The sequence below is a fragment of the Chironomus tepperi genome, unplaced genomic scaffold (assembly GCF_022539635.2).
Source record: "Chironomus tepperi strain 1889 unplaced genomic scaffold, CSIRO-AGI_Ctep_v1 contig_359, whole genome shotgun sequence".
Classification (NCBI taxonomy): Eukaryota; Metazoa; Arthropoda; class Insecta; order Diptera; family Chironomidae; genus Chironomus; species Chironomus tepperi.
The window spans coordinates 1,729,823-1,757,164 of NW_027226481.1; the positions used below are offsets into that span (position 1 = coordinate 1,729,823).

The window sequence follows — 27,342 nt, forward strand, 5'->3', positions numbered from 1 at the left end:
AAATTGAGAGAAAAAACATCCTTAAACTAAAACATTAACAGCATCCTTACGTGACATTCAGCTACGAATGTGACATTAAACATTGGGGATGGAACAAGGCGGATATAAAATTCAGGAAAAAGGAAATTGCATTAAAAATATGACTTTGTTATGCTTATTATTGACCTTAAGCGGTGATCGTGAATGATGGAAGAACCTCCTTCCATTCTATTCGAATCCTCCATAGTCATATTTATTATTATATTCTCATTTATCGTTTTGAATAATTGCCGGAAAGGCGAAACAATCAACACACTTTTTGCAGCATAAAATAATGTGCAGCTATTCTTTATGCATACATTTGCCTTTTAAATTTTTAAACAATTAATCACAAATACGTACATACATAAAAATTAAAATACAACCTTTTTCATTGCCTTTATTCTCTTTCACTCGCGCGCGTTTATAATCAATTTTTATTTGCCCATCGGACACTAAAGACAACAAGTAAAATGTATGGATTCATTATTATCATTTGACTATTAAATACACAATCATGCATGCTTAAAAGTCGATGAAGAATGCATTACTAGGAGGATGTAACGTTTAGTATGGCAGAATATATACATAACTTACGTAAGTGGCTCGGGGTGAATATTCAGATCATGCTGGGGCAAATAGTAAGCTGCATATCATAGATTCCAGAGCAACATGTTCACTAATGTTTGAAGTAGCCATGATGGCACAGTTGATTTTGACCAAATTTTACAGCGAAAAGTGCGATTCAGCATATTTTGCTGCTCTGGTTTAGGGTTCATGCAGTTTGCTGCGTAAGAAATCAAACCATTTGAATCTATTGTTCCTTCGTGGTAAATGATGTATGTTATTATACTCGATCATTGCTTATGGTCAGTAAGAATCATGATACTATCTGCCAATATGTATTTTGGTCTAATCTGTTTCCAAATATCGTCCCGGACACAATTTCAGTAAATATCTAGTGCCATTTGAGTAGTTTTTCGCCGTTTTAGCTTTTAAAATTCATTTTGTGACAATTTGGACATTTAGTTCAAATTGTGACTTGGTACATGGACTGCCATCAAAAATAGCTATACTTTACCCTAGATTCAACTTCATTACAATACCACATCTAAAGAAGTCATCATTTGATCAAATACAATTATCAACACCTGTATACAGCACCACAAGACTCAACAAACTTTCCTCAAGGTAGAATATCTCACAAAGTAGATCAAACACCTCAAATCTAATCAAAAAATCGTTTGATTATTCATTAAAAACGAAAAAAAATTACTCAATCGATGCAAATTCAACACTCCAGACAGAACAGATTAAAGGCAAAAATTATGTTATTAAGAACAATCATAGAAAATCAATTGCTTTACAAAAGCTTTGTTGCAACTCTATAATTGAATTTAACACACAAAAGCTACGAGGGAATCTTTTTTTTATTGTAATTCGATGCGGAATGGATACAAACTTGTAAAATTGAATATGAACATACATAAATTATTGCTAATCATCGCGTATACATCTATAGAAACTCCTTTTGAAAACAATTTTTTTTTCGTTGAATAATTATGAGCAATTATGAGATATGCATCTTTTAAATGAGACATGACAAAAAAAAATTGCAATTGACATTCATTGCCTTTTGCTATCATCGATACTTTTATGTAAAAGAAGATTCCTTTTTGAAGGCTAGACCTTCAACTCTAATGCACTTTCTAAATGTCAGGCTTTGTTTTTTTGTTTTAAAGCGTAACTGAGAACAATTTGAATTAATCAGGTCTGAGGCATTTTAGAGATGATAAAAAATAAGCTTTGTGTTGTTTGAGCTTTAATTGGTGGCTGATGGAGGTGGATTTGGGAGGCAGAATGTCTGTTGACTAGACATTGATATGGCAATAGAACTTATAACAGAAACATTGTAACAAACTACTGAAGATGAAGTCATATTTCAATTTTAGTAAGACGTAATTTGTGAATGGCCCTTAGACCCTACTTTTATTTTTAAGAATTGTGTCTTCTGATGAAAGGTTTGAGAACCACTGGCTATAATCATTAAAAAGAACAGGACTATATTAGGTTTTAAGAATTCGTGAGCATTAACTAGCGAAAAACCGATATGCAGGAACCAATAAAGGCAGAATTGGTATGAATTTGGGGAGTCCAGACTCTTGGAGATGCGCTTCTACATTAGAGGCCTGCTAACTTTGATTAAAGATAGACCATGAATCATAATTTATCTCGTAGTCAGGTAATCAACTGTATAATAGTAGGGTTGAGTAAGTACACTATAGGTATAGATTCAGGAGATTCTTTTGTTTAGGACAATCTTAAGTCTTGTTGTCAACGTGGTGTCGTAGCGATACTCAAGCGATATGATTGTGTCACCCGAGTTAGAATACAAAAGGAATACTGATTTGTTTTACTTCCTGAAGACTAGCTCTTGAACTTACTAGAAAAGCGCCTTTGACCTCACCCTTATCCTAACAATAACAAAAAGGTCTCAAACTTCCAACAGCTACAAACTCCACAGGCATATAAAATCGGCATTTTAGTTGCGCTCGTAAAAACATAGTTGCAGTTCTCAAAGTGGCAAACTATTATTGTTTTTCTCTCGCGCATATATATTCGCTACTCACTCATATCATTAAATTTATTAGCGGTAAAAAAAAAGTTGAATATAAAAATAGTATATGGATATGACCGTGAGGTAATAATTAAAACATATTAAAGAAGCATAATTGACATGATCTTAATATTTTTTTTATAGTCAATAAGTCGGCATCTTTAAGAGGAAATAATAATAATAATAAAGTATTGTCCCAAAAAGCAACTAATTCATTTAAGTCAATGAAAATGAAAATTTCTTTCACTTCCATGCCCAACAGGAATAGTTTTTTGTTGATCATCAATGCAAATGCAAAGAATTTGTTTTGTTCCAAATGAGTTTCTAACGGTTTATCAATGCACCTTTAAGCTTCACAAAATGAAATGTATAGAAATAAAATAAACCTGAGCATTTAAATTAAAATGAATCTTAAAGTATAATTTTACAGAAAGTAATATTCATATGCTGACAACGAAACGTGAAATGGCGCTAGAATGAAGTTCTTATGGTGAGAAAGATATTTCTAGTTCCCTAATAAAAAAAGAAGAAAATGAAATTCCTAAGAAGAAAAGTCTTTCTTGGAAGTAAGAAAGTCTTACAATGGTCATAAGGCGCATTCTTTGTATGGTTACGAGCCACAATTTCATAATAAGAACTTAGTTTGTAATTAAAGTATTTTTACAGTCAAAATAGTCGGAATTCTTATATCACTGACTTCCACTTGTCAATCCAACACTATCTCAATCACCAGCTTCCTTCCAAGTGTTCGTAGGCCGCTCACGAGATCTCGTGTCATCTAAAAAGTCAGATTTCAATACAGATTAATTGTGATTCATGACCCTCGATGGATGTCGGATAAAACTGGCTCTATCGCTGACTACCGCTTGCTAAATCCCGATTCCAAGTGCAACATATCGATCGAACTGACATATTTCATAAATACCAGGTTTCGAATCCTGTTATGCATCATTAGTAATGTTTACAACTGCAAAATATTAGACTAATATGCCATTGAAATGATTCTACCAAATCAAGTCAAACAGCTTCCACTAGACTCTAAAACATCAAATTCCAAAGCAACAGTCCCAAACCAAATGCACCAATAAATTAGAAATGTTAATGACCAGTGCATAAAATAGTTTACTGGTGCGAAGCATTCCAACTTGATGATTTTATTGCACAGTGAAAAGAAATGTTAATTCTAATTCAATTTCAGTAGCATTTTAAAAAGTAGAATTCATTAATATCGAAGATTGTATGTAATTTTATAATGGCAAAAAGAGCCTTAATATTGTTCTTAAGATGTTATTATCTGTGACTTTTAAAGACGATAAGAATGTGAAAATTTTATATTACACTATACTAATAAATGCCGAGCATACAATCATAACGGTGATGACTATTTTTTTGTATAAATTGAAGATTCTGATAGAGAATTAAAATATTTTATTGGAGTCTCACGTTTCAACTATCGGTCGGGTACTCAAAGCTGATAAGTATCTGAAGATTTTATGTTCCGATAACACTTTACGTATATATTTTTTGTCGTAAAATTGTGAAAATCATTAAATGAGAGAAATTCTAAGCATAGGAAAGGAACATAAAGTTCTGGCATAAATGATGCTATTTAGGGAAATAAAAACTGTCATAATAGATATATTTTCCGTTAGAATATTTTGCCTGAAAAGGTTTTATTAAAATCTTTTAATAGCCTTTCAATTTTCACAAAATACAACTTTAATAATCGTAAATTTAACGCTTTATTAGTGAGCATAAATGTTGGAAATTAATGGTAGCAAAATTATGGAATTTAGCTTCAGCTTTAATTGATATTTAATTTACATAAATTTTATGAACATTGAGTATTGAATGAGGTAATTGTTTGCTCTAGTTTGCAGTGATCCTATTCCAAATGGCATTATTGAGAGCATAGACAGACGTCATTTGAGGTGAAGTTTAACAATTTTTGTATGAGCCACCAAATTTATTGGAATTTTAGTCTCAACAAATCCTTGCAAATGAAGAATTTCGTCTGAAAATGCGGGAGGGTAAGGAAGGGTGGTTGGGAGCTCTTGGCACCAAGACGTGTAAGTTCCCTGAAGACATCATGACGGATGATGACCGACGATAAATATAATAGGCTGCTCAGTACACAGGGGTTTATTCAAGAAGGGGGAGATGGGGAGGGGGATCAGGGAATCAAAAACCAACCGGGACATACCTAGTCGTCAAGGCACTAGCACGTCCTGCAGTCAACGCAGCGACATATCGGTTCTTAGTGACGATAGTCTCAAAGCCTTTGTCATACGCAATCTTTTCTGCAACAATCAGTCGTATAGCCTTCAAATCTTACCCAAAAAATTCCAAACACAATGACTCTCTTATCTCCCATCCAATTCAACCAAAACAGAACATTCTTTCAAGCATGTCGACAAAAAGTCTCTCTGTGCATAAAAAAATAAAATTCTAAAGAAAATATTCATGTGAATGTAATTTGATCGCTTCTGTATGTAAAATGAATTTATGATTTCAACTTGGCCATAAAAATTCATTTTAAATCCAATAAATCAGATATGAAAGTTTAATGAAAAAGTTCTCTCTCTCTTTTTTTTCGTTTAATTTCAAAAGATTCTCACACAGAGTTTTTATTTGAAACGGAAGAACACACGCAATGACTTTGTGGATGGTGGAGGAGATTGAACCTTTTTTTTGGTGCCCGAGTAGTGCATTGGATTGAGGAGGTTTGGAGTTTATTGAGGTTTGGTTGATATGACATATGCAGGGGTGTCGCCTCAATTAAATTGCATTGGTCGGGAGTTCTTGAGAGTTTTTGAGGTTATGTCTCGAAAAATCTAGCAAATTGAAGAATTTGATGGATATGGAACCAGAGCTTTCAATTTACCAGAACTCGAAATTGGTTCGAATTTTATATGAAGTCAATTCGACTTTTTCGTGCAGAATCTGGGTCGAATGTGACCACTTAATTGCATCTAACATGGATTTATCTCCAGAATACAACTAGATCCAGTCTTAAGCATCATATTATCTAATGAAATTCGATGATTATACTCAAATACTTCTCAAACTTTCTTAAATAAATAATTTTAGAACTCTCATCTTTAACCTTCAATCTAAAAGGATCTAAAAATGGTTACATTGATATTTTCATTAAAATATCCTATTTCAACCCATAAAATTCACTCAAAGCTATTTCATACATTTTGAATTTGATCCCTTAACCCAAATTAAAGCAATCTTCTTTTGAAAGCAGAGTGTATTTTGTAAAATAAAAAATTAATGAAAGTTCAAGCTCAGGTGTAGGGTTTCCAAAAACGGGAATTTTCCCGGGAATTCCCGGGAACGGGAACAGGAATTCCCGTTCCCGATTCCCGAAATCTGACGGGAATATTCCCGAATTCCCGTTTCATATAAAAAACATTTTAACCAAACTTTTTTTGACTTAAAATTTTCAATTTTTAGAATTTTTTTCTGAAAAAATGTCTTTTAATTAATAATTTAAAACTAATGTGTTTATATACATTATTCATTGTATATTTATTCAAGTTTTATCAATTTTTCTCAAAAAAAATTTCAAAAATTTGGAGTAAAAATTACCCGGGAATATTCCCGTTCCCGAAGGCCATTCCCGTTCCCGAAGGCCATTCCCGTTCCCGTTCCCGATTCCCGAAATTTCACGGGAACGGGAATTCTGGAAACCCTAGCTCAGGTGCACAAGTCGCAACTCTAATAAAAATTTTAAACATACAACTTTGGTTCCCTCATGTTTAATAAAATCTCTGTCGAATTTCATAACAAAATGTTGAAGCAAGTTAGTCGCTGTGTGTTTTTGTGTACACAAGCTTATGCATAACAGGAATCATCATTTGATAGTGCAAGTTGTCACATAATTAAAAACTACATTTGAAAATATTATTTTTCACTTTTAATTAACTCGAAAAAAGAACAGTTTTGAATCGCCTGAGGTGCATAGCATAAAGTTCATATGAAGGGGTTAAGAAGTTCACATTAATTAACAAAACTTCCTGCTAGTAATCGTCAAAAAAATTAGTATAAATTCTAGAAATTTGTTCTTATAAAAATGAAGAAAGCAAGACTTTAACATAAACAATTCTCAGAACTTTTTCATTCCTGTGTATGTATGTTCTTCTTCTTTTATGTTCTGCACATCTTTCAGTTATAGATCAACAGTCGTAAAGAAGAATCATATTTAGTCAGTACAAGAGTAGGTAAGAAAAAGCAAAAAAATAAAAGCAACAGAGAGGAAAAAAAAAGAAGGAAAGAAAAGAATGAGATTTCATTCACCTTTTACAAAAAGCGCAGATAGCATAAACTAAAGCAACATAAAGTTAAGTTTGAAAAGCTGAGCGATGTGAGTGGGTTCGGTGCGTTCTTTGCTGATGATTCTTGTGTGGGTTATATAAATAATGGTAAATAAATAAATCCGGAAGTTATGAATATTGAATATTGGGAGGTTGAATCGTCTTTAGAACTAATGACTATCTATTGATGATTTTTGTAGTAAATTATGGATTTGAATGGATTGAGTTTTCAATCTTGGGCTTTATTTTATTCAATGGGGGCTACATATCATTCAATCCCGGGATTGTTAACCCTATAGCCAGATACCTCGTGACAATTCGTCATGGCTCATGAGTGGGAATCGAACATGCGTTTTAGCCGTTTTGGTTGCGTATTCTAGAATATTATGGTATTGTTGGCTTTTAGCTAGCTTTTTTTTAAGCTAATTTGGCTTCATTTATTTGATATTGGTAAATGGCAAAGGACAACCAGATAGAGTGTTAGCATCTGATGCCAACCAAGAGAGGCCATGGATCACAGTTGATCCGCACGGCCAACGAAGTAAGAAGGCTTTTAGGAAGTAGTGAAAAATGCCAAATTTAAGCTCAGTCAGTTCCAAAAACTTGGTTACAAGTGTCCGACCATGGACAAACCCCACCTAATCTTAGAACTCAGTACACCAGACATTCTGAAGTTACAGATGATTCAATGTAGAAGCTTTCCCAACTTGGAAGCCTAATGGCTACTAAACAAGGGTCAGACACTATTTTTAAAATTGTAGAAATTGCAATTTCTTAAAATTTGTATGAAGAAATTGTAAAAAATTTTATTTCTACAATTTTTACAATTTCTCTTAGAAAAAAAATTGTGAAATTGGATTTTTACAATTTCTACAATTTTTACAATTTTTTGTATGGAAAAAATTGTGAAAAATTGTAAAAATTGTAATTCTTTTTGATTTTAACTGAAAATTTTTTCAAGTCTTTAAAAAGTGAAAAATATTTTTTCAGATTGCTTTCTATAATTTTTGATGATATTAATGACTATAATGACAAAATATAATATTTTTCATTTAATTTATATATTTTTAATTATTCACACTTAGAAAGTGCTGTTAAAAACACTGAAATTCATAGTTATTCGTTTTGATTTTGGATCGATTTCCTTAAAACAAAGCGAGAACTCTGAAAAATTCTATTTTCTATTTATTTTTCTCTAAAAATTTGTTGCAAAGCAATGAAAAATGAATTGATTTTCTTATGGGATTAAAAACCACATCGGAAAAGCAAATTTTGGCCTCAGGTTTCTTATTAGAGGCGAAAAATCTCGCAGAAAAGCCGAATTTCGCCTCGGGTTTCTTGTTAAGATCGAAAAACCTCTTGCAGAATTTTAACATTCTTGTTAAGACCGAAAAACCTCTCAAAAAAGCAGAATTTTGCCTCGGGTTTCTTGTTAAGATCGAAAAACCTCTCAAAAAAGCAGAATTTTGCCTCGGGTTTCTTGTTAAGACCGAAAAACCTCTCAAAAAAGCCGAATTTTGCATCGGGTTTTTTAATAAGGGCGAAAAATTCCTCAAAAAAGCCAAATTTTACCTCGGGTTTCTCATTAAGGACGAAGAACTTCTCAGAGAAGCCAAATTTCGCCTCGGGTTTCTTACTCGAAGTGAAAAACCCATCGGAAAAATCAAATTTAGACTCAATTTTCTTTTACTAAGGTGAAAACCTCTAAAAAAAATGAATTTATACGCTTTAATCTCTATTAATTATAGAAAACACGTGTAGCATAATAATTCCATAAAAATTGTAAAAATAAAATTTTTCTCAATTATTGTATGAAAAGAAATCGTGAAATTTGATTTTTACAATTTTTACAATTTTTATATGGAGAAAAATTGTAAATTGCAATTTCTACAATTTTTACAATTTCTATATGGAAGAAATTGTAAAAATTGGATTTATAAAATTTTTCAATAGTGTCTGACCCTTGCTACTAAATGGACCATTTTCGTCTCCCGATTGCGTATAAAATCCACCAAGGCAGATTCTCATTCTGTTTGCAGTCATAAAATTCACCGGTCTGCATTCATTTAGCCACATTACTCATATAATTTAAGATTGTGCCGTCTCAAGCCAAAGTAAGCTTTGTTATACATCCGAAAAGCATTTCACCTCCACAATGCATCTCAAAAAGCCAAACCGACCAGCCTCATTCTTCACAAAACTTTTTTATTGCACATAAAATACATACACAAGAAAATTCTTCTACAAAAAAAAATCTATATAGACTTTTTGCGCTCAAGAGATAACGATAAAAGCAGAGTACAAAAAAAAAGCAGAGTATCCGAGAAGATGAACAACTTGGAAAGTCGTATAAAATGTAAAATAGTCAGGCTCAATGATGACGGACTTGTGTAACATAAAAGAAGCATAGATTGTAAATCTATGTACGACAATATAAACCAATCTAGAATATAGTGTATATGGCATTTTATGAGGGAACTACAATAAAAGGAGCAAAAGAACCAAGCAAGCAAGCAAGAATAAAGAAAAAAAAATTGCACCGAGACGATGCTATTAAGTTACACATTGGATCATTGCAGGAAATTTAATTATGATTTTTGTACTTGCGGGGAAGTTCGTCTACTGTCATTACCTGGAACATGTTCTGTTCTCGAGTTCTGTTTCTTATTCTTTATTATTCTTACTCTTTTTTTTCCTTCCCTCACTCACCTCCATTCTGTACCTTATATTCAATTCAATTTCAATCCAATCGGCCAATTCGACCGATCCATTTGCAACGGAAGGAAAGGAAAAAGATGAAATTAACAAATTAATGAGGGATGTGTTGGCATCGGACGAACTGAATGTATGCAAACTACAAATTGCACACAATTTCCATCCTTATAACTTGTGATTTTAAAATTGTACCTTCTTTCTTTTTTTTTATGCATTTTATATTTTTGTAGCATTCATTTACTGTATTGATTGGGTGATCTCATGCAGTTTGGACGAAAGTCGAATGTATTGACGTAGCTGTTGGGGCATTTCGATGGTGAATCATTGTAAAGAATTGTTGATATGACTGTTGGATTGAAATAATATTGATGGAGTAAGTTTATTAAGAATTTTATTCATTTGGGGATTGAGATCTAGCAGCTTAATTGACATAGTTTGCATGTCTTGATTTGGTTTTTCCATATTTTGAGCTGAAATTGCCTTGGCATTGAAATTGCGTCTAGTTTTGAAGACAATGATTTTGTTTTGATGAAGAAGAAGTTTTGCGTCTTTGAAGCTAAAAGTCTGCATCTTGAAGCAGAAGCTCTGTTCAGATGATTTGCGTCTTAGAAGCTTCGCATCTTTCAAGTTTTGTTTTAAATGTTCTGCGTCTTTAATACTGACAATTTTACATTTTTCGATGCGAAAGTTTTGATCTTAGAAGCAAAAATTTTGCATCACAGAAGCAGAAAACTTGGAATTTCATGCACAAATGCTTCAAAATCTTTAAACGACACAACCTCCCATCAAGTGCACTTAATCTACCGACCATTCACAAACATCCTTACTTATTTCACTTCTGTTGCATTTTGCTTTCAATTTCAACTTTATTTGTGCCTTCGAGTCGACAAGTCCCCATAGTATCGCATTTGCATTATCTATGCAAAACAGCAGTGAAGAGTATAGGCAGAAAGTATAGTACTTGTACTTGATCTTACCATTATTATTGTTATAAAAGTGCACAGAAAGGGAGTCATCAAAATGTCTATGTGGAATTTCTATTCTATATTCTTATATGTTCAGCATGCGAGACAGTTGATCAGTTTGTATTGAAACTTCAATAATTTTTTTTTGCGTTTTTGTTTTTGAAAAAACAAAACAAAATTATCCGCGTGTGTAATAAGAATGCTGCATTGAATTTTTTTTTTCTATTTCAATATATGTATGAGAACCTACCTGCTGCTTCTTATTATTACAATTTTTATATTTCACCTCATCTCAATGCGAAACTCGCATCTTAAATGTATGGTATGATTCTTATTCAATTTTATATTATAACATGCTATATACCTTAAAAAACAAAGAACATAAAGAAGTTAAATAAAAAGTCAAACATCTCTAAGAATCATCTCAAGAGAAATAAAGAAATGCTTCTATTTGCTGTTTGCTTATTGCTGATTCTCCAATGTTTTATGTCTTCAATGTTTTCTACATGTCCAGCTAAATTGAATGTTTTATTACTTTCAATTCCCCTCAATTTTTTTTAGCTCTATGCTTGCATCGCCCCACCATCATCATCATCATATGATCATAGCTTCAATACCGGCTTTTCTCTTTGCTTCTTACTATTGCATTTTGCTGTTCGTTTTAAGTGATGTTGATGAGATTATGAAGATTTTCGAATGTTTATTCTTTTTATTTCATTTTTTTTTTTATTTTCGTGAAGTTCAAGGGAAAGTTGGATAATATTTATGGGATCAATGTGATTTTATGAATGCATGCATGCCTTAGTTTTATAGACAAGTGCATTCTTTGCGGAAAATATTGATGTTTTTGATATGATTTCACTATGATAAAATATTTTAGCTGTCTAAATTCGATAGCTTGTCTTTGGATGGATGTTATTGGATCGGAAGCTTCTATTTGATTTGATGCATCTTATTGTATAAGTTCACTAGCCTCTTGGAGATCGGCTTGGTTGGAAAATATGCAGAAAAAACATTCTGATTTTAATCTATTGCATGAAGGTGGAGAATATGTAGCAATATGCTGTTTATATTGGATGTAGACTGTCTTTAGAGTTAGGGATGTCAACTTAAATTATGCTTAAAAATTACCCAAAATTCCTTAATGCTTTTTTAGAATAATTTGTGAAGAAGGAACATTTGCGAAGAAGGAACAGTTAAAATCTCCTAGATTGACTTCCTTCCCTCCAAATCATTAACACCAAATGGAAGTCGTCCCGGTAGGAATGCCAAATGACCGCCAAATAGAATAGATGCCGCTTTTGTGGAGACGCTAATTGAATATCAACTAAAATTGAAGTCATTTCTATTAGACGGTCGTTCGGTGTCTCTATGGAAGTCCCCATGGAAGTCGCCTCCTTTTTGGGATCAATTGGATTATCCACGAAGTCGGGCTTCTGTTCTATTTGGCGGTCAATTGGCTTTCTCTTCCGGGCAGCTTTGATATGATGTTGATAAATGAATCTGTGACGGAACGTTCTTCATTTATGTTGCTCGGGAGTGTAACCTAAGTAAACTAAGAGTTAGGAAGAATTGTCATAGGAAATTCTTAACTTCTTGTGTCTTTCAAATGGCTGCCACATGAATCATTGTGTCGCTTAGGTTCGTATCACACAGATTGAGCACCAACTAAACTGAACTAGAATCTTAAGCAAATATCAATCTCAGATTTAAATCTTCATGGACTATAAACTGATCTCTAAAAAAATTAAAAGATAAACATTCGAAACAATCATCGATTCTGCATTTTTCCAAGAACTATTCACTTCATGAAACTTCTGTGCATCGAAGTAGTTTGTGCATCATACAGTATAAAATGATGCAATATCTATACTTTATAAACTGTAATTTCTACAGTTCAATTTTACATCAAACGATAATTTTTTATGTAACAAGTACTGCAACACTCTTACACAGTGGCAAGTGCCAAGAAGAATTCTCAAAAAAAATTCTCTCAATGTAAATAAGAGAATTATTTTTTCTAGAAAAAAAATTCATGAACTGGACAGGTCCACATACAAAAAAAAAGAATTACATGCTAGACATCATTGAACTTCTCAAAAATATTTTATTGTTTGTATGGAAAAACATTGGAATTGAAAATTGAACTGAATTATCTGGAAAAATTCGAAAAATTTATGAAAAATTCTCAGCAAGCTTTGCGAAAAATTCACAAAAATTTTATCAAATAAAAAATCACAAAAAATATTCACAAATTTAAAGCAACACTGAAGCTCATCTCAATCGTCATTGTTGCACATGTATCGCAAAACATTCAGCATTCATTGTTGACTGAGAATGAAAAACATTGAAGCAACGTAAACCATTTGGGCTATATAAATACGGTGCAGAGATCAAAAATTTCCGAGTCTCTCGCACATTATATAGTTGTTAGGCCGATCCAAAATAATCACGGAAAATTTCTTTTTCTGATACGAATTGTTCTTACTAAAAAAAAATTTATAATATTTTTTGTGTTTTTTTTTCTATAAAAAATAATTTAAAGGAAAAAAAACTTTTTTTTTTTGATAATTGAGAAATAAAAAAAAAATTTCTCGGAAGTGAAAGAAAAAAGGATTCGAACAAGAAAGGGATTAGAGGACATCCTGTGTAGTGAAAAAAATATTTTTAAATGGATTAATAATATGGACTAATTGTGTATCTAGAAATAACTTGCACATTATAAGGATTATCTTATTTGGTGAACATAGAGGAAGTGACAAAAAAAGGATTTAAATTTGTGTGAAAATTAAAGAAATTTTCCTGAACTTTATATTTGATAAAAAAAATAAATATTTTGTGAACTTTTTCTGCTTCAGAAAAAAGAATTAAAGCAAAAATTAAATATTTTTTTGTGTCTCTCGTTTGTGAAGTGAAGGTGAGTTTATCTTCTATTATATTTATGCTGCATATAGAAAAAGGGTACAAAAAGAAATGAACAAGTTTAAAATCGAGAAATTTGCTAGTGGAATTAAATGTGCGATAAAAAAGAATCAAATCAATTTAAATTTGAAGAGTTTGAATTTAAAGATTTAAAATCTAAAAAAGAATCGAATTCGAAGAAATTTGAATTTTTATTGTTTGAGTAGCGCCTGATAAGTGGATAATCCTCATATAAAATTCAAAAAGTGATGAAATTACGAATTTAAAATCTCTTTCTTCTACTAAGAATTTCATATAAAAAATTCATGAAAATCCCACAAAAATGAATTTTCCAAAACAAATTTTTCATATTTATTTCACAATTTTTGTATTTATTTACTTCGTCGTGGGCTGAAGCTTCTTACGAATTTTTCATGTTTTTGTTTCTATGACTTGTAACGAGAAGAAAGCCTTTCGGCGAATGAATTTTCTATTCTTTGAAGGTAGATTGAATAAAATTATTAGAAAATTTTCAGTGATGCTTGCTCAGCTTCAGTGAAGCTTCAAAATAATTGCTTGACGAAACTCAATTAACCTTGGATTTTTTTTTTCATATTAAATTTGAGGAGTTACGAGCAACTGCAATCCTTTGATGAATAAAAAATCATCAAGGTAACAAACAAGCAAGTTGAAAGGTTTTTGTAGACTTTAAATGAACTTCCGATAAAAATCTCGGCAGCGAAAAATTAATAAAGTCTAATTCATTTCTCGAAAAAATTTGTAAGCATCGCCAAAGGAACGACTGAGATTCTTTCATAAAAAAATAAAACTTTATTCTTTAATTTTTGTTGAGCTTGAAAATATAATTATTATTACTAAGAATTGTGTGGGATGGCTGTAAATAATTTAGAGCTTCTGTATTTTGGTAAATGAATTTTTAACTTCAAAAGAGCTTCAGATTTAATGTCTTGAGAATTTACGTTTTATGGATGTAGTTTTTGTTGAATTTTACAATTTTCTAGAGATTTTGAGCTTGAAAATAGAAATTTTGAGATTTTAATTTAAATCTTAAAAATTTCATTTTATTGCTACACTTTGAGAGAATATTGTAAAATTTTGAGTTTTTTCAAATTTGAGTTTTTAAACTTGAATTTTTCAAATCTTTTCAAAAAGTTCAAATTTTTCAAAACTTGATTTCAAAATGATTCAATTTTTCAAAAAATTCTTTTAGACTGTCTGCGCTTTTATTTTTTCAACAAATTTTCTAAAACCTTCAAATTTATATATTTTTTGGAATTATTTCCAAAAATTGCTAAGTCAAAATTTAAGCCATCCACATCATTAAATTGATTTCGTAACCAAAAATCCCAACAATTGATTCCTCAAGGCTCAATTAAGGCAAATATCAAACAATATTTTGCACATCATATTTTATTTATAAATTTTTACACAAATTTCTATCGAAAAAGCCTCAACATTTTTATTTCACTTTAAAAGAAAGACATGCAAGAATTTCCTTTCATTTTACTGTTCTGTCTGCTGCACCCATTGAATAATTCTCACAGACATTTTTATGAAGCTTTTATTGCGATTATAATTTGGTCAATTTTTATCATATTTTATGGCTACAAATGAGAATCTTCATTAAAGTTTATTTCATCTCATATTTTGTCGATGCCCAACGCCGATGCTGCATGAATATTAAAAAGGTTTTTGATCTTTAAATTTGAAAATGACGAGATTAATCTTAAATAAATTAAACGCTTTAAAATTTAATGGGGTTAATAATTTAACCAGATTATTTTTTAATACGAAGACGAAATTTTTGGTGGAAACAAAAGAGCCAAATTTCGCTGATGCTAATTCTCAGCTCATACAGTCGCAAATAAAATTCTAATTTAATTTTTTTTTAATCTCGACACAAAAAAATCTACGAAAAATTCAATGCTAATAGATTGTGATTAAAAAGGAATTAAATGTGATTAATTTTTAACTCAATCTTAAAATTGCTATTTGAGTAACGAACCAACCGATGTAGATGACGATGATGTATTATGCTCATTAAATGGTACGACCATTGAAGTTTTTTTTATTATTTTATTTTGACGAGTGCGAGAAAAAATGCGGAAAACATCACAAAACAAAAATTTGAGGAAGAAATGAAATTGCTGTATTTTTTTGGGTAATTTCATTGATGATGCGCTGTATAAACTTGATAGAAATTTTTTGATGATTCCGGAGGTTGAATGCTAAATAAATTCACCAAGGTAATTTTTTCTATACAATAGCTTCAAGATTCCTATTGAATTTAAATATCAATGGAATTAGAATCAAATTAATCTAAAGCTATTCAAATTTTACTTAGAATTTCTTGAATTTAATATCTCTAAATTAGCATCTCATTTTAATTGAAATTATTACTCATCCAGCTGAGTCTCACGTACGTTCGTGTATAATTCATTTCCACAATTTTTGCATACTTCCGATAAATTCAGAGTGTTTTAAGGTGATGACTTAATTTACATCACACACAAAATTATTCGTTCTAAAAAAACAAACAAATACAGGATTTATGAATATTCATAAAGGAACCGCAGTCTAATTCTTTATGTGTTGCTTCCCTGCTCAACAAAAAGAATCTCACAAATCTGTTATTATGATTCACTCTTACCTAATATTAACTTGAGAGGATGAAATAATAAAAATAATTCTGATGTGGGGTTGTTGAGCTGTGGTGTAGCTTGATGTATTCTTATTCTGAGTTTATGGCTCTTTTGTCATGTAAAATCAGATTATTTCTAGACTCTAGAATCTATTCTAGGTAGTAAAGTGCTCCATACCACACTAGACACAGCTTGAACCAATCCTAGGTAGTTGAGTCCCCGCAAACCACACTAGACATGGCCAGACATCGAATAAAGCCACAATCCCTAGACATAACTCAAAAACAAACCCCAAAAAATATAAAAATAATTTTTCCATTCCACTCTCGACGTCTCTCTGTTTCTGCATTAAACTCAATCATCCCTCGCTTAGAAGAATTGGAAGTAAGAAGAAGAAATGAAATTCTTTTTTGTTGCGACCCTCGCCAAATAAATTCTCTCATCTTCTTTATATTCTGTTGTTCTTCGTCGCTAAAAAACATCCATGAACTTGTAATACTTTATACCAAAATTTCTCTTAATGCCCAATGATTTGTGTGGCAGATACGAAGCAGCGTTCTAATGCTAAAAGGATTTTCGCTCGTCTCGTTCAGGCGTGCAAAATGTTTTACACAACTTTACAAGCTGAGGTAGATTGTCAGGTGACTCTTTTTTTGTTGGGCAATCCTCTTAAGACCTGCGGGTATGAAAGACTTTAGAAAATACTGTAAACAATCTAATTTACTTTGGATATACCCTTTGATATGTCATAATCAAATAGGATACCATCCAAAAAATTGAGATTCTTTTTATGGCCTGAAGGATTTGTGTTCATCTGAACGATTTCCATCTTAAGTGTTTATGGAGTCATCCATAGTTGATGTTTAGTGACTCTAAAGCAATTTTACAGCCACTTAAGGGATGGACGTGACTGACAAATGTCCACAAATCCCCTAAACTTCATTTTTCGTCATCATTTCATCGGAAGAAGCTGAAATTTGAAGAATATAAAAATGAAGATGATGAATAAATTTGAATCTCAAATTGCTACTCAAATTGAATCCTTAAAAGAAGTCTTTTCCATCCCAAAAAATAACAAAATAAAGACACTTGATATTCTAGTCAATTTATAAATAAATAGATACACATACACAAATATAAATCCACAGAGTAAATTGCATTATAAATTTCATGCATTAATCTTCCTCGAAGTGATTTTTTCTCTCATCCATGTCTATTAAAAATAAGGGATGAAAACCAGTCGGCAAATGACTGAATGACTAATTTTTATCGAGAGACAAATACACATGCACGTACAACAATTCAATTTCCATCCATTTACGACAATTTAATTCTTTTTTTTTTCATCTCTCTCTGAAATATACAAGAATTTCCTCTGCGGGCGTCGTACGGGCTGAAAAGCAAGCAAAATTTTTGTAAAGAAGAGAGAGAAAAATTGAATTTCGTGTTTCTTTTATTGATGTTGGGAAAAAAAGCGAAGAAGCGACATAAAAGGTTTATCATGAAGAGAAACGAGAAGTCTAATAAGTCAAAAAAATTAGAAATTTCATTGTCGGCGCATTTTTTGGTTACTTTGAAGAGATTTTGAGTAGAAGTTGGGAATAATCTGGAATATAAAGTCATTTATAGGCAACTGTCCCGAGCGACACGAATGGAGTTAACTTTAAAGCCTCCGCTGAACCTCTTTTACTAACACCAAATGGATGCCGCTTAATTTGGCAGTCATTCGGGTCTAATAGCATGAGAGCAAGGTCTCTTTTGTCAATTGGTCAATCCTGACAGACAATGAACATTCTCATTTAAATGAGCACCTATAGAATTAAGCATACTCAATTTTGCGACCAAATTCATAAATATGCTTCTTGTCTGTTTGATTAATCAACTGACCGAACACTTAAAACCCAAATTTTCATAAAAACGTGGGTTCAATTCCCACAATTAACTGTGTCCAAACACCTAAATCCCCAACTTTCATAAAAACGTGGGTTCAATTCCCACTATAATCCAACCCAAACCGCACAGCATCTCTTAACAATAATCCAGCTACAATATAATCAAATGACGCGATATGGCGGTATGGAATGTGATGTATAGATAGATAAAAAAAGTGAATTAAGTACATAAAAGTACTCAAACTCTTTGAATTATGAAAAGAAAATTGAGGAAAAATAAAAGAAGAATTTTTTTTATTATAAATAGAATTAAAATTAACGAGTCGAAATTGAAAAGAAGAAAAATTGAACTTTTTTTTCTATCCCAAGTTCTTACTTCATTGTACTTAACAGCTTTAGTAGCAGTTCACAATAAATCGCCTTTTAATCCTTCAAAGCGATTGTTCTTGATTAAAATGAATGAAATTAAATACAAAAAAAAAGATTCTAGTTAATTCCTCGACTCTTTTTACGTCCAAAATAAAAAAGTAAAGAAATTCTTTTTTTTATGGACATCGAGAGAAACTTGTGTTTTTTAAATAATGGAACTGATAGAAGAGCAAACAAATGAATAACACATCGGTCCCTGAGTGCAACATCATATCCATCCATAGACTTTTTACTGCTTTAAAAGAAAACGAGAAGTAGATAGAAAAAAAAAGTATATAGAAATTGTATGTAATAAGTAAAAAACAAACAATTGGTCAATTCTGAGCATAATGAAACCTCAACTTGAGAAAACAGGAAAAAAAATTCCATCTTACTTGTTATTCCATTTCTTATGTCTCTTTTTTTCTATTTATTTCTTACATTTTTTCATAATTCTTATTACCTTTAATGATCATCGACACGTCAGTGTTTTATACTCTCAAAACCCAACATGTGACTTCCTTTGAATGGCTTTTTTCTTCTCTTCATCATCTTGGGTCAATCAAGTTCAATTGCATGAGGCTTGCTCTGGATTGAAGGGAGATGTAGCTAGGGGGTTTTGAGCTTTGGGGCTGAACTTATATGCTTCTGGTTTTCTAGGTTATGAATCATTACATAACCTCAAAGCATACATTGGTTGGGCATACTTTAATGCAGTGTTATCCAGCACTACGACACACAGTTCAGACAGCACTGCCCTAATACATGACTAACTACTGCCAAATGGACCCTAACATTCCCCAGACCCCCAATTACCACCCTGTACAAGACACAATTAGACATTCAATCATAAAAATCAGCAATCTGTAGATTAATGGAGCCATCAAGCCTCCACTCTTCTTACACAATCCACAAGCAATTCCATCCAAATCTCTCTTAACTATATTAATTAATTTCCAAATCAAAAACTATAACACAAGTTAACAAGACGAAGTTGAAATAAAAATTAGTGAATCGCTAAACAATGAGAAGGTCGAACAGCAGTAAATAGATTGCTCGTGCTGCGCTGTGTGCCACTTGTGAATAATTCTTTATCTCATAAAAAAATAGCGACTTTTTTTTTACTACATTTATTACAAAAACGAGGAAATTTTCATCGCTCATGTGCTGTTAATGTTCATTTAGGAAATTTAAAATTGAAATCATAAAAATATCACGTAGAATTTCAACTTGCTGAATTTTCAATTTCCTTTCTGCGATTCTCAAACTGTTTATTCTTTTCATCACACATATGTATGAGAGTATTTGCTTGCTGCGCTGTTCTGTATTGTTGACATGATGTCACGAAGAACTGTTAGGATCCATCGAATATTTCTTTTATTTTTCATGCATTATAAAAACTGCTAAAGATTAATGGGAATTTATGTCTTTATATCTTTTTACGCCGATTACTACAAAATGTAGATATTTATAAATAAATTAACTAGAGTTTGATGACACTGGACAGGTTAGCAAGTTGTTTATAGGTGAATGCAGACGACTGATTGAATTTTATACCGTTTTTTGCGTCTTCTTTTAATTTTTTAGAATGACAGACATTTCGTAACGCCTTGCTTGCGGTTTTTGGCAAGTTTTTAATACAGTTGTGTTAAGTTTTATAGCAGATTGTGAGAGATTTTGATTGTTGATGGTGAAATTTAAAGTAATTTGTGAATTTTTGATGGTAATTTAAAAGTTTTGAGAAATTGTTTAGCAATTTGCGTTAATTTGATTAATTTTAAGAGTTTTTGGTTCATTTTTTAGAATATTGTCTCAAATTTGACTAAATTATTTGATTTTTTTAATGCTTTGCTTCATTTTTGAAAGTTCTGCTTCAATTTTGACAGATCTGCTTCATTTTTGAATTCTTTTGTATCAAATTTCAAAAAGTTTTGCTTCATTTTTGAACATTTTGATTCATTTTTAAAAATTTCGCTTCAATTTTGAATAAATTGCTTCAAATTTGAATTAATTTTGCATCTTTTGTCAAAATATTTCATCAATTTTCACAAATCTACATCAAAATTCACAAACTTAAAAATAATTTCTCAATTTCAAAGACTTTCAGTAACAAAACTTAAGTTTCTAACCACAGGCATTAATGTAGACAATCTCAACATATGTCAATGACATTAACATCTAAATATGTATCTTAAATTTTGAAAATTATTTGACAACATTACGAATAAACAGTCAAAACAGTTCATAACTTCTGTTATTGATAAAAAGTAAAAGCGAAAAATTTTTGACGTAAATACAAAATAATGAGAAAAGCATGAGCAATTTATTAGAATATTTTGACAACAATGAGCCGAAATATTACCATAAAAATATATTAAACCTGTTTCTTCATTGTAGAAAAATAAAATAAAAATTCTTTCACTTCGTTTATCAATATTGTAAGCCAGTATAACGCTTCATTTATTATTAAGCCACATATATACATGTACACGATTCCGTTGAATGCATTAGCTTTAATTTTATGTAAAGAGATAAAAGAGTTTAAACAAAAAAAAAAAAAATATTTTTTGCACAAAAAATTCATAAATTTTTTTTGAAGTAAAAAATAAAGAAATTCAGAATTAAAATTGAATGATGTGAAAAATACTAATGAAGCTCAATTTTTTTTGGCGACCGACCGATCATTTCTGTTGCTGTATGGCTTTCACGGTCATTCGTTGGCTTAAAAAAAGGCATTTCTTGTAGATTGAAATAAAAGAAAATATTTCAGTCACACATGAGAAAGTGACGTAAGACTCACTATGAGGCTGTTGACCAAAAATGTCGTGCTGACGTGTTACATGATATATATAAAAATTTGGGAATGCAACGTAAAGTGCTAATTTGTTAATTTCATTAAAATTGTCAATTCCAACGTTAATTGTAATCTCATGATTGCTTACTCAATGTGACATTAATTCTCATTTTTAATCGTTTGTTGTACAAAAAACACTAAACTTTATGTAATAAAGATTCTTATTTCGCATCTCAATAATTCTATTCTTTACACATCCGTATATAAAATTCTAAGCCTCAAATACAATTGTCAATAAAAATTTTAGTTCTTTTTTTTTATGAATTACATCATGTGAAGACAGGCAAATAGATTCGTGCGACCGATTATCCCCAACTGTTCATATTCTTTTATTTTTTTTTTCATCATCAACATCAATCTATTCATTATTTCTATTGACTAAGAACGTTGTGAAGATGAAACATTCAGCAAGTCAAAAAGCACCTCATTAATTAAAATAAAATTCAAAAAAATGACGTCATAAACAATTATGAAAGAATTCTATTAAACGTCCTTGATTGGGGCACATCACTTGGTCAATGTTAGTGATGATGGGGGCAAACTCATCAACATCATAAATTTAACCAGCCGAGAACTTCATATCTCACATATTGAATCATTCAACAATATGATGAGCATTTATTCTAGTCATAGAATATATTTTATATACTTGCCTGATTAGCGTATAATTAAAAAAAAAACTATATAAATGAAATTATAGAGTCATTGGCGACTAAACTTATAAGCATAGCTACAATAGTCATGCTTTAGGCGATAGAAACTTTAAACTTTGAATTATTGACTTGAGTGTGTTTATCGAAATATTCGAACAAAAATTATTTAATTGATTTATGAGATTTTAATGATTTAATTGTCAATTGGACATGTCAAAAATAATATGTGATGAAGATTTGTGTTATTTTTGTTACGACAAGACATATGTGCGATTAATATGTTGTCTCAATCACGGTTTTATTTAATTAATAATTTTTGCTTTGTTTTGGCTCGCTCATCAATCATCTGAGACGAATTGAACTTACCATATTTAAAGAGCATATATTTGTATTGTAATGATTTGGCTTCCTGTATTCTGAGAGGATTGAATTTTGTGGTTGGTAAAATCCGAGATGACTTAATCATCTGAAAGACAAAATTGAAATTGAGTTTCAAAAAATTCTGTCATCTCGGAAATTTCCTTCAAAAAATTCAGTCACGTCGGAAATTATTCAAACTCAAAATAACCGTTAAATGATCAAGAACCTTCTAACATGTCAGCACATCTTTTTCCCAAGAACAGCATTTTCTCATCATTTGCACATCTCCAAACCTTGGCAACAGCACTAACAAGATGAAGTTGAATATCGTCACGATCTACTGCCATTTAAATGCTCAATTGAATAGGAAAAAAAAAACTTGATGGATTTTCAAAGTCAAGTTCAATTTAGAAAAATGCACAGCATCTTCTTACGCTGAATCTCATTAAAAAAAACTTCTTCTTTATTCCTTGTTAAAATGAAACTGCGGTTGACATCTTGAAGCATTAAGAAAATTAAGTCTTATGAATCGTTCAGATACACAAAAGAGAGAGAAATTTTGTGCTTATAAAAGTTATTAAGCTTGTAAGCATCAAGACGTGAAGATGAAAATAGGAATAAATAGTCTCCAAAAATTAAGTTGATTCCATACAGAATTAAAAGAGCAAAACGAGTGTGAATTAAGAAGAGATTAGGTTGATGAAATAATTTTTCGAGGTCATTCACTTGAGGATAATGTGATTATGAATGGCTTACAGCTTTGAGTTGTTGATGTTGGTCTAGGAAAATGCTTTGGGATGATTTGTTGGGTATATCCTATAGAATATACCAAAAAGTCCCTCTTAGATACCGACTGTTACCAACTGATCAGTCAAAGACGTAAAATCGTCAAAATCATCAAATTCCAATGCATCTTAACTCAACTTTTTGGCACTAAAAAGTCAACAATGATAAAAAAATCAATCCATCAGTCAGTCCACAAGTTGCTGCACAAATATTTACCGTATTTCTTTATCTTATTAACACCCGGCATTTAAAGACGTAATATTTTGAATGATTAACTCACATTTTGGCATCACTTATTTCCTTATAAGGAATAAGAACTCATTAAATATTCAATGTTAAAAAGAAATGTAAAGAAGAATTGACAGACTATAATCGCGTGAATAAGATATAAGATCCATAAAAAATTGGAGCAGCATGTCATTAAAAAAATAGTAATCTTTTATCGAATTTTTAATGTGGAAGTAGCTACTGCTGTGTTGGTCCACAAAAAGACCTCTTTTGGCTTCTTATTACTTTAAAATAAAGCTCTTTCACTACATTTAAGTCCCCATTTCCACTTCAATTTGTCATTAATGATAGACAAGTCAGAGAGGTCTCGAAAACAGAAATATCAAGTATAAACATCACTCTTATAAGCCATATTATAAATTGAAATAAAAGTAAAGAGTAAAGATGGATAAGAGAGATGGATATAGGAAGAAACATTAATTACCCTAAAATGGTTTTTAACTAGAAATAGACCTCACCTATCTATTTATAGAGAGAGTCTGTTAAGTTGGCATGAGAGAAGACAGGCGCAAAGCATACACATAACCTACATTTTGACAAGACTTAAAACAAGAATTTCTTTGCTTTTGGATATCAAGCATACATCAGGCATTCGCTTGCTAGCCGTCTATTACTTTTATAATAACACACATGTAATGCTTTTTTTTTTTTGAAATATAAGAATGAGGTGAAATGGGAAGTGTTAGAAACAAAAAAAAAAAAGAGAAGTAATCATGAAGAATAGAGGTGGAGAAGACATCAGAAACGATCACGATGATTATTATTTTGATGAGAAGGTGGTTTGTCTGTGTCTAATTTGACCACAATGAATGTCAAAATCTCATTCTCTAAATTTAATGCTAAATACCTGAACTCGTTGTGTGGCACAGATACTGTGTACAGTACATTACAGTATGTAGTAACAGAACTGTGAATATTGTTCCATGTTTCTGCAGTGCCATATTGAGTGATGAGTCTTAACATATTTTAATCTCATATCATGTCACATCCGTTATGTGTACACAAGAATCCCACAGAATACCATTCCAAGAGGAAAGGAAAGGGAAGAGCCACTTGTGTAAACATGCATATTTTATTGTAGGCACATATTTTTCTGACTATGACTTTATTGTTTTTTCCTCTTCTTAAAATATTTTTTTTTATCATTCCATTACAATGTCCAATACATTACGACGTGCTCAATACTATGTGCTTGTGTCCGTCACCCAACATCATGTGCACTTTTTTTTCTGTATGCTCCTCTCTCACTTATTCATTTTGATTACATTCAGAATGTAGTCTTTACTTCTTCTTTAGACTTCTTTTCTTCAACTTCACGAAGTGGATAACGGTTCTCAACTATGTGTGGCTTTCTTATATTTGTTCATACTCCAACATGATTCTCTATTTCTGCTACATTATTTATCTAATTTCTCCGCTTATTTTATATATTATATTACTGGATAAACCATGAAGAAGAATAATAAAAATGTTTCAAGTCACTTCTTTCTGTTATGTACTTCGAAAAAATAAAAAGAGAAATGGCTATGCAACTTACGTATATGACGATGAATTTTTTAGCGCATTATTTGTTGGAAGTAAATACGGGATTACATACATTTTATCTTCGCCTCAAAAGCTGATTAAAAGGCTTTATTATGAGCAAATAAAGCTGTTTGTCGACTTCTGGTTACTTGATTACAGTTCTTGCCACTTTTTTGTGTTAAAGTTCATTAAAACTTGCTTGAATTAATGCGTGAATTTAGAGAAAATTAAGAAAAACTTTTCGAGGTGAGAAAAAAAAATTCAAATTTCAAAAGTTCGTTAACATTTTAAAACCTGGAATTTCACTTTTTTCTGGAATGTAAGGCACATATGCTTTAGAAATTTGTCGGCTTTCAACACATAATTTTATTCCATTTGTAAATTATACATTAAGCCAAAAAGACGTTCCAATTATCCATAAATAGAAAAATAATTGAAAACAGTAAAGTTTCTTCAAAAAAAAATAACATCATTGATTATAAAGATGAGTTTGGTCGGTAAATTGATACATTCAATAATGTTCATTTCCTATTTATTGAAGAAAGTGCTTACAATTGTGAGTAAGCACACATGGGGAAGATGATGAGGAGGTTGGTCAATAGGTCAAGTGTTCTTTTTATTTTCTAATGTTCTTTCTTTTTCATATACCTTCTTCTGTTGCGTGAAATATTGCTTTGTAACAAGATCTAATGATATAAAAACCAGGCAAAATAAAAATGAGGGAGAATTTTATATTTTTTATAAGGCCATAGATGGACATCGAGATTTTGATGCCGTAGCATACTTCTCATCATGCTTTTGACACATTTATTTTGAATATTTTCTTCTCAGTTTTGCATCCAATGTGCTTGAGGGCTTCTTTCTCGACGAAAGCACAAACAATTTTATTGTTATTGTTATTATTTGTTATAAGCCATATGGCACACATGAACCTTTTGCCTAGTTTTCTCTTATGCTTCTTTGCAAGCTAATCAAGAATATGCCTTTTTCCCATCACATTCCAAACGATCGTCAGCACAAATTCTTCAATTTCATTGGAAGAAATTCTTTTTTTTTTTTGTTCAAGAAATGCACAGAAAGTTAATTACATTCTGAATTCCATCAAAATATTGACTCAGAATATCTTCTTCATTTTCTTTCATTTTGATATTCTTGACATGTTGCTTATTGCAAAATTTATACACTTTTTTTTCTTCTGTTCATTACTTATTTGAGTATTCCAATCAAAGAAATTGGTCAACGACGAAAAATGTAAATTACATTCACGAGCTTGTTTATCGTTTTTATTTCACTTCACTTGAATAGGTACACAAATGGACGGCTCGTAATAGAGGAGAAGTTTTTTTCATGACATTTTAATATGTGTAGACGAGTGAAATTGGAACTTAAGATGCAACGCTGTCATGACATGCAAAGCAATTTGTCTTTCAGTTTTGCACTGTGTTTGAGGCTTAGTTGAAATGTCATTCATGGATGACAGGTGGAACGCATTTATGGTGTTAATTGTGTAATTGGTTTTAACGGCTGGTTAACGGTTTTTAGAAATTTGAATTTTTTTCTCTCACTTCGAAAAGTTTTTTGTGATTTTTGGCGAATTTGTGAAGATTTTACTAACTTTCTGAACTAGAAACTATACAAAAAAGTGGCAAAAACTGATCAAACAAAGCCACAGCTTATATAGACCATTATTTCAATAAAAAAACAGTCAAACTGAATTGCCATGTGCATCTCACGTAAAACTGCAATAAAAATGATATAAATTCTCGCTAAGCCGTATTGCGCTAGATAACGAGAAATAAATGAATTACCTTTTTTTATATCCACAATTGAATAGAATAGTGTAAAAAACCGAGCGTATAATTACCAATTGTGAATAATAATTAAAGTATCACCCACTTTTATTCATTTAATTTAAATATAAATGAAGATGTTGGATTGTCCAAGTCGAATTCGATTCTCAACAATAATAAATTTAAAAAAAAATGCACAGATTTAAGACGATTGAAATACAAAAAAATTAACACCGTAATTGTTTAATTCAATTGTTGAGCCTTTACATGCTTCATTACTTGCTCACCACAGTTTCTTGTTCAATTAAATTCAAATTGACATAAATTTAGTGCAACAATATGTTATAACATATCCGAATAGATTGCTGTGTAATGCTATGAAGATGTGTATTTAATTATGGAAATTAAGCCAACCACTCAATTGCGTATTGATGGAATTAAGAGTAATGATTGTGATACAGTTAATTTGCTTTAGCAACTCAACCATAATTGACCTTGTATGCGAAGAATGTGTGTCTATTGATGGATACTTGAAATTGATCTACATTTATTGTTTTGATTGAGGCGATATTGGAAAAAAAGAGAG

The 27,342-nt window shown here is 31.1% G+C and overlaps 1 protein-coding gene across 10 annotated transcripts in view; it reads left to right on the forward strand.

The window, feature by feature from the left end:
• Positions 1-13,057: 13,057 nt before the first annotated feature.
• Positions 13,058-27,342, forward strand: part of tnc (tenectin) — a 72,059-nt gene continuing 57,774 nt past the window's right edge. For all 10 annotated transcript variants that reach the window (XM_070646228.1, XM_070646231.1, XM_070646233.1 and 7 more), the window contains exon 1: positions 13,058-13,554. The gene's annotated coding sequence lies outside the window, so the exon portion shown is untranslated. The remainder of the gene's footprint in view (positions 13,555-27,342) is intronic.